The 9,177-nt window shown below is 38.1% G+C and overlaps 1 long non-coding RNA gene across 1 annotated transcript; it reads right to left on the bottom strand.

Moving 5' to 3' along the window:
* Nucleotides 1–487: 487 nt before the first annotated feature.
* On the bottom strand, nt 488–8,562 carry LOC149128995 (uncharacterized). The gene is made up of 3 exons (XR_016240594.1): nt 8,454–8,562; nt 8,265–8,368; nt 488–660 (listed from the first exon to the last, which is right to left on the bottom strand). It is a non-coding gene; the product is annotated as an uncharacterized LOC149128995 (long non-coding RNA).
* Nucleotides 8,563–9,177: the final 615 nt, after the last annotated feature.

Here is a 9,177-nt window from a genome sequence, read left to right on the forward strand (position 1 = left end):
CATGCACTTCTAAATATGAGATGGTCATGGTTGAGGCATCTGTGGTCATAGACCTTCTCCACCGAGGCTGGCCTAGGGTTAAACAACGACAAACCAACAGTGACACTTATAGAACAGGATGACTCCATCACCACCAGGCACCAGATAAACACACACACACACACACACACACCGACCTCCCCCACCGTGTTGTGTGTGAACAGTTTTCTGTTGCCATGGAAATGTTGACATGAATAATAACAACATGGTGGTGGTGGTGTTGGTGGTGGTGGTGGTAGTTTAGTCCCAGGTCAATCCAGTCACAGCAGACACTCCAGCTGTGACCATCTTGTCTTTCCCCTAAAATTTTGTTTATACAATGTAACTATTTCTAAAATGGGAGCCATTTCAGGGAGATTTGGCTGCTATTTCTCCCAGCTCTAGCTACCATGTAGATGCCTCCCACATTGGTCCATACATAAGAGAGGAGTAGGGTGTGATTTGAGGGAGATTTAGCTGCTATTTCTAATAATGTAGTTAGTAGTGGCGGATCTCCCTCATTGGTTTGTGGTGGAAAGTGGTGGTGGTGAAAGTAGGAGTTGCAGCTTAGGTGATTGTTTAGCCCTAGGCCAACCATGATACGGCTGTTCAATGAACAAAGGCGTTCCAATCACGACCAACCTGTGGATTTAAAGTAAACGTACAGGGCTACATTATATCAGGTCGTTAAGAATGAAATGATCCGATTTTGAACTGAAAGTTTATTTTAGTTTATCTCAACGAAAAGCAATGCAGTTAATCAAAGAATGCACCTAAATCATCAACACAATTTTGCCATTTTATCAATAACTTATTTATGCTGGGAGCAAAGAATTCTGGAAAGCAACATATAGGTATATGCATATATACACACATACATGTACATGCCTACTTATATATGTATATATATACATGCATATATTGGTACAGGGCATCAAAGAAATGTGAACAAAAAGAGAACCGAGAACATAAAAAAAACACAAACAATGAACATCGAAAGAAACAAACAGAGAAACGAAACAGGCAACATAAAGAACATTCCCTTCATCAGTTGCCCCCTGTTTTATATACTCCGCATTTCAAAGGCAGGGACCAGATGAGACTTCGTTAAAACAGTCCTTCCCGCAGAAGGTTAAAGTGGTAACAAAAACAGAACAACAAGAACAAAACAGTAAAAACAAACGGTGAGGACTGTTGAGACTTAACGAGCTTTGAGAAGAGACAGGTAAAAGCACAAGGACTTGCATGGCTTCCAATTAACAGCCAGGGACCCTGTAAATAAATACATCTTTACACAAAAATGTACATACATCCAAAAAAAACCAAAAAAAAAAACCATACGTAAATGCATATTGATATATTTGTATGTACATTTTTGTGTAAAGATGTATTTATTTACACATAGGTTTATTTATATATTCATATATGAGTGTACTTGTGAATAAGTAGGGGAGCATATTTGTGTAGATGTATTTTTTATAAAAAAATATATGTCCATATTTAGATGTATGTGTGTGTGTAAATATACATGTGTGTATACGATTGTGTATACAAGTTTATGTGAGTGTGTATGTCCACACGTGTATGTATATGTATGTATGTATATGTATATATATATGTGTGTCTGTGTATGTGTGTGTGTGTATATATATATATATATATATATATGTATATTTTTATATATATATAGATATGTGTGTGTGTGAGTGTATCTGTGTGTATGTATGTATATATGTATACTTGTGTGGGTGTGTGTACGTATGTTTGTAAGTATATATGTGTGTATATGTGTACATATCTATGTATATGTATATATAATTGTGTATGTATTTGTATAAATCCATATGTATGAGTTATTAGGTTCTGTATGTATGTACATATATCTGTATGTATGTGTGTGTATATATGTATGTATGCATGTATGTGTGTTTGTGTGTATATATATGTATGTATATGTATGTATGTATGTTTGTGTGTATATATATATGTATATATATGTATGTATGTGTATGTGTATGTATGTATATATGAAAACACTTGAGTTCTTTTTCTTTTATATATATGTATTTGTATGTATGTATGTATGTATGTGCATGTGTGTGTTTACGTATGTGTTTGTATACATGTATGTATATGTATATGCGTATCTGTTTATTCGGTTATAGGCGTAGATGTATATGTATGTGTCTATTTCTATTTATACATGTGTATATATATATATGTATATATGTGTGTATGGGGACATGCACACATATGGGTATATTTGTATAGGCATGGGTACGTATGTGCATATGTGTAAATGTGGACGTATGTGTGTATACGTGTGTGTGTGTATATATATATATATATACACATATATATGTGTATATATATGTGTGTATATGTCTTTATGTATGCATGTATGTTTTCACACAGTTATATGTATGTGTTGTCCAATTCTCTAACGGTTTTTTTCAAGTGAATCAAGTCATAACCTTATCCATCTATTGTTTTCATAATCGGTCATAATGTCTTACGTTTAAGATGGTTCCCATGCATTCCCTGAAGAGAAGGTTACAATTTTAATATCAAAGATCCCTATGGAGCACACAGGTTGTAATCCTTTGAAACATATGTAGGAATAAAGTATGCAATTATAACATGCGTTTTCTCCAATCCTTAAATTCTTAAATATACTCAAATACCCAAAATTTCAAGGAGTTCCTGCCTTAAAAACAGGAACTACACCACAGTTATTTTGTGTTCTTTGCTACATTTGTTTCTATCAACCCATTTAGTCTATCCGAAGAATTTGTATTCATTAAGATAGAAGAAATACATATAATATTATATATATATATATATATATATATATATATATATATATATATATATATATATATGAAAGAAGGTTTGAAAATGCACTTGTGCATAAAACAAGTCCCCCAAATTCCTAGTTTTCCCATTATACCAATGCTCAGACAACACCACTGACCAAACACGAATAAATAGGGAAAATAATCTTATTCAAAAATACAGACCACAGCTCAACATACTCTAAGATAAGCCCCCTCCCCAGGGGCACGCCCAAAACGAAGACACACAGATACGCAAAATCACACACACACCAATACAATGCAAACCTCCGACACGAACACACTTACACACATATACACACTCACACACAATCACAGTATCTCCACACCAGAGCACAAACCCACATCCATTTCAAGAAAAAACACATGCATATATACACTTCCAATACAATTGTAGCAACCACAACCAACACCCATACACACATACGTAAACAGGTCCATGCACACACCTACACACCACTCCGGCAACCACAAACCATATTCACACACGCATATTTGCATACATATGTACACACACATACAAACACCATAGGCCTGTTCCCCAGTAACAATGTCACACACACACACAATACAATCCCAACAATCCCAACAAACACCCACAAGCACACATGCACAGAAGCATGCACACACAATGGCACACCTCCCCGACAAATACAAGCCACATAGACGCACTCACACAAACACACGCACACGTATACACACACATACTGTGCTAACAATACAAACAAAACTAATCACTCACACACACATGTACACATATACACCAGGAAACTACACAAACCATACCCACGTACACACACATACAAACGCATACCCAGTACCAACATACACGGAACACACATGCACACACATACACCTCACCTGGATAAACCCAACGTACGAGGACACCTAATAAATACAACACACACAGACATACATACACACACATGCACGCATACATACACACACACTGAGACACACACATGCATAAATAACGGACAGAGTCAAGACTATTGATAAGTTTGCAAGACGCAACGAAAGTTTTAGGAAAATAAAAATAAGAAATAAGTAGAAATGTTACCGGTGAGTGTTAAATTTGAAGGCACAATAAGAAAATGACTCTCCCCAGACACAACAGAAGATGCTTCAACACACGAAATGACATAAAAAAGTCTTGCGAAACAAATCCAAAAAAACGAAATATATATATATAATTATATGTATATATATATATATATGTATATATATATATATATATATATATATATATATATATGTATACACACATATGTATTTATTGTGTGTGTCATCATCATCATCATTTAGCGTCCATTGTCCATGCTGGTATGGGTTGGATGGTTTGACTGGGTTGGCACACTGGAAGGCTGCACCAGGCTCCTCTCTGATTTGGCATGGTTTTCTATAGCTGGATGCCCTTACATGCCAATTTGTACTGTACCAGTATCTGCCACAACTGCGGTTTTGCTCAGCTTGATGGGTCTTCTCAGTCATTGCCTCCATGAGGCCCAACACTTGAAAGGGACTCAGTCACTTTGCCTCCATGCAACCCATGTATATATATTATATATATACAACAAATCCTTTTCAGCACAATCTTCTTTGTTTGCACAAGCCCTTCTTCTAACAAGCACCAGGATTGGGATTTTCTGCTGTCGTGTGGGAGCCTGATTGGTGAAATCAACTGAAATACTTCTCTGATATTGTAATGTCCTAACATATGTGCATGGGCACCACATAAAAAGGAACCCAGTTCACTCTGTAAAGTGGCTGGCATTAGTTAGGAAGGGCATTCAGTCATAGAAACCATACAAAACAGACAGTAGAGCTGCTCTGAAGAGTGCACGGTTACATAATTGGACTGCTATCTAACAACCTATTAAGCCCCAAGTGCAAAACCGACTGGTAATGATGGCCACAATGGATACATAGTGCTATAATACTGTACACTTCAATCAATATATATATGTATATATATATACACACGCTTTCCCAAGGTGCTATGCAGTGGGACTGAACTTGAAGCCATGAGATTACAAAATTAGTTTCTTTCCCACACAGCCATGTCTCTGTCTGTATGATAAATTTATTAAGTTTTCTTTTTTGTATATCACTACCTTAAGAATATAAAGGGTTGCTATTTTTAGTACAGTGCCTATAGAAGAGCTTCAAGTAGATAGTGGAGAACTGTTCCACCCCAGTCCAATATCACAGGACCATATGTTTATTGTGTCTACAGTGAATCTGTTTATGAAATTAGCTTTAAAAAAAAAAAAAGGGGTGGGGTTTTTCTCTCAAAGTATTCTGTTTCCCTATTTTTATTCACAACCCATGGGTGATTTATCTGAAACTCCTCTTTTCACCCTCCTTCAAAACTTTTTTTCACAACAAATCCAGATACAATTGTAATCTACTCCATTTGTAAAGAATTTTATCTTCAAATATTCATGTTTGTTGCATGCAGCTATGAGGAAACAAAGTTACGGTGTTGGGGTACACTTCTGTTGGACATTAATACAACCTTGAAACGTGTATCTCACAGTGAATTAAGACTGAATTATGAAGTTGAAATCTTCAATTATAAAAGCCTCTTGAAAAGCACATGATAATTAAAATACATTAAAAGAGACCGACAGAAGTACTAGGCTTGCAAAGAATAAGTCCCGGGGTCGATTTCTTTGACTAAATGGTGGTGCTCCAGTGTGGCCACAATCAAAATGATTGAAACAAGTAAAAGAATATATTGCTAAGGCATTGAGATCCAAATAACCTGGTGTGAAACTGAATATACACCAGAATGACACATTAGTCATGTAGGGAGCAGTAATAAGAAAAGGAATGACAAAGGAAGGAGCAATCATCCTAGAAAGTTCAGAAGATGATCGTTTATTCCTATCTCATCTCTTCTCTTCTACATATATATATATATATATATATATATATATGTTTGTATGTCTGTGTTTGTCCCCCACACCATCGCTTGACAACCGATGCACACATTTACGTCCCCGTAACTTAGCGGTTCGGCAAAAAGAGATCGATAGAATAAGTACTAGGCTTACAAAGAATAAGTCCTGGGGTCGATTTGATTCGACTAAAGGCGGTGCCCCAGCATGGCCGCAGTCAAATGACTGAAACAAGTAAAAGAGTAAAAGAGTAAAAGAATACATGTACACACACACACACACACACACACACACACACACACATGCACAAACACACATATAGCTACAGACACATGAAAATTTAGGGATTGGAACAGGTACAAATCCCAGTAACATATGTCTCCCAGCTAGCAGAACCTTATTCTCTTGCAAGTTAATTTGAGATATTTTGACAACAATGTAACCTTCATTTAACTAAGGTGTATTCACCCTTATCAGTAGCTAGTGGAGTACCCCTCGTTAGGCTAATTACTATTTCTGAGGTTCTGCTGGTGATTTTATCTCCTCTGTTCCCTAATTTTGGAAAACATTTACAATAAACCACTAATGTTCTTCAAAGTTGCTTTTTATACTTTCTACTATGGACTGCTTGAAGCTTACTCACTTCCTACACCTTGATCCTGAGATCTTGCACTTAAATATATACACATATATATATTTACATATATCAATATCTCTCTATCTATCAATCTAATACAACAGCAAGACTCATCGGCAAGACTCCCATCGGCACCGACTATTTAAGCAGGAGAATTAAGACATTCGCTCTCTTTCTTCTTTCCCATTTCCTCTCACGCTTTTACATAGTGTTGGTGTATTTGTTGATTGTGTGAGGAGGGGTCGACTGTCTTGTGCTTTCTCTCCGCCTTAAGCAGGATCAGCAATGCCAACAGTAAGGAACATGTTCTATTCAGACCTTAGGGGGTCCAAATTGTCCTGTTCGGAGGAGGGGCTCGTACGAGCAGTTGATAGGATGGACAAGTGTTTAAGGAAGAAGAAAGATTTGCTGAAGTGACAGAAGTCACAAAAAAGGAGGTGGACCTGACAAACATGGAGAAATATGAGGAGATGGCACGTAGGATCGGTGGTGATGCTAAGTTGTCCCTACTCCAGAAAGTATTGGAAAATATGGGTAAGAAAACAGTAAATATATAAGGTGTACTCAGTGGAAGAAAGGAAAATTGAAAACGTTGAGGCAGAGGAAGCAGATTTGGAACAATCGTGGTTCAAGAAGGCAGGAAAGGCAAAAGAATATGCTGTAACCACAGTAACCTGCATATCTTGGAAGAAGGACTTCCAGGATTAGGCTGGAGAGAATCCCACCAGAAACAGATGTGGCTTGGGTTGTGGCGGCTGTTCTTCTCGGAAGTAAAGAAGAAATAGCCGTCCTGCAGGCCACGAAAACAGAAAATTGTGTATGGAAAGAGCAAACATTGGACCTGATCATATTGGGTATTGGCAGAACCACTGAAAATATGGTGGAAACGGTGACCATTGGAGACGTAGTGTTGAGGGTGGAGGGCAGAACCCCTCGTTGCTTTAAATGTGGCTAAAAAAGGCCTCTGCAGAAGCAGAGAAGTCAGGAAGAAGTTAGAAAGGGGCCGGAGAAGGTGCAACAGGAAGAAAAGAGAAACAAAGAACAGTGGATGGTAGCTGAAGGAAGAGGAAGAAAGGACAGATTGAATTAGAACCCCAAGCCATACACCCCGCCCCACCCCACCTTCTCAGACACCCCCTCCGCCCATTCCCCTCCGATACAAAGCAAGAGAAAAAAAACAAATACAAAAAAACACAAGGCTCAACAGGCTCCCCCCCTCCCACTGGAAATTGTTTCGCGCGTGTTTGAAAGGCGTAGACCAGGAAGGGATCCAGAAGAGAACAAAATGGAGAACTGCAAGATTTGTGCATGTCGATGGATGGACAAAACACTCAGGTGTCCGAAAGCCAAAAAAACGACGAAATATTGAGATTGAGGAGGGGTTATAAGTGTTGGAAGGTGAAATGTGATTTAAAGACGATATCAGACAATATAAAGTACGACGAACTGACCCAGAGATACTCCACAGCCATTACAAGCCTTCAATTCCATTACAACTTTCTCTCTCTCTCTCTCTCGAGCTATAGAAAGACGAATACACACGTTATATACCTACAGACATCTATATAAACACACATGTAATAATAAACTGACACGTTTCCGAAGAAACCTTTCACTAAAAAACACATTTTCGAAGGTGAGGGGCGTGACTGCATCCACCCCCTTTTTCTTTAAACATGTTTTATAAATGACATTTGGCAGAAATACGTTTGAAAACAATAATAAACGACTGCTGAAATTATAAAAATTAGTAGTAACGAAGTCTGAACAAAAGCAAAAGCATGTTAGTGTTTTGTTTTGTCTTTTTTGAAACAAGCGAAAGCCAATTAAAAGGAAATCTCTTTGCCTTACCTTGTTCGAAAATGTCTGCGATTCAGCAGAAGACATCAGCTGTGAAATGGTTTTGGCTTCTTTGGCAAGAATTTTTCAGCGAATAACTTGTATTTTTCGATTTTCTGGAGATAGAAGGACAGAATAAAGGGTAAATTTTGTGGTTTATGCTTTGTCGGGTGTTGAACGAGAGAAATGTTTGAAATTTACCCCTTTTTTTCCCCACACATTCCAATTCACCGCCGTTAATTGGCGCACACACCTGCTATCGCGCACGCGCACGCGAGTCGTGACTAGTCGATCCTACATTAACAATCTATTGCCAATGCATGTATGCACAAAACATGCAGGACGGTTTGTTTTGGGTTTTTTGAACAAAGTAAATAAAACACATTGTAAACAAAACGCAAACACCCTCATACATGTTTTGTGCGTGGCGCACGCGCGCTAGGTAGTCGTAGGATCCACTAGTCACGTCTCGCATGCGCGGATGCGCGCCCTGGATCCAATCTTCTTGAATCGTACCTTGATATTATGTTTTCATTTCAAAATAAAACCAACAAAAATAATCTCCCATAATCTTTACCTCCGCTGATTTTTACATGCCCCGATGACCGATCTAAGAAATTTGGGGAACGATTTACCGTCTGGTGAATGGAACCGAGTATATGCAGATTCCAATAGCTTGCCAAATTGTCAGTCATAAATTTTCTGCAAGAACGTTTTGTCTGATAACATTCTCCAACATCTCTGCACTCCTATCGAGTAGACGTTGAAGAAATCCTTTTTCTGGTTGTGGTGTCATAACATCCAACAACCCAAGTTTTGCGACACAAGTGAGATCGCTGCCAGTGCCCCTGGACTGGCTCTTGTGCGGGTGGCACATAAAAGACACCATTTTGAGCGTGGCCGTTGCCAGTACCGCCTGACTGGC

This window comes from Octopus bimaculoides, unplaced genomic scaffold (assembly GCF_046866305.1).
Source record: "Octopus bimaculoides isolate indiv1 unplaced genomic scaffold, ASM4686630v1 contig234, whole genome shotgun sequence".
NCBI classification, from domain to species: domain Eukaryota; kingdom Metazoa; phylum Mollusca; class Cephalopoda; order Octopoda; family Octopodidae; genus Octopus; species Octopus bimaculoides.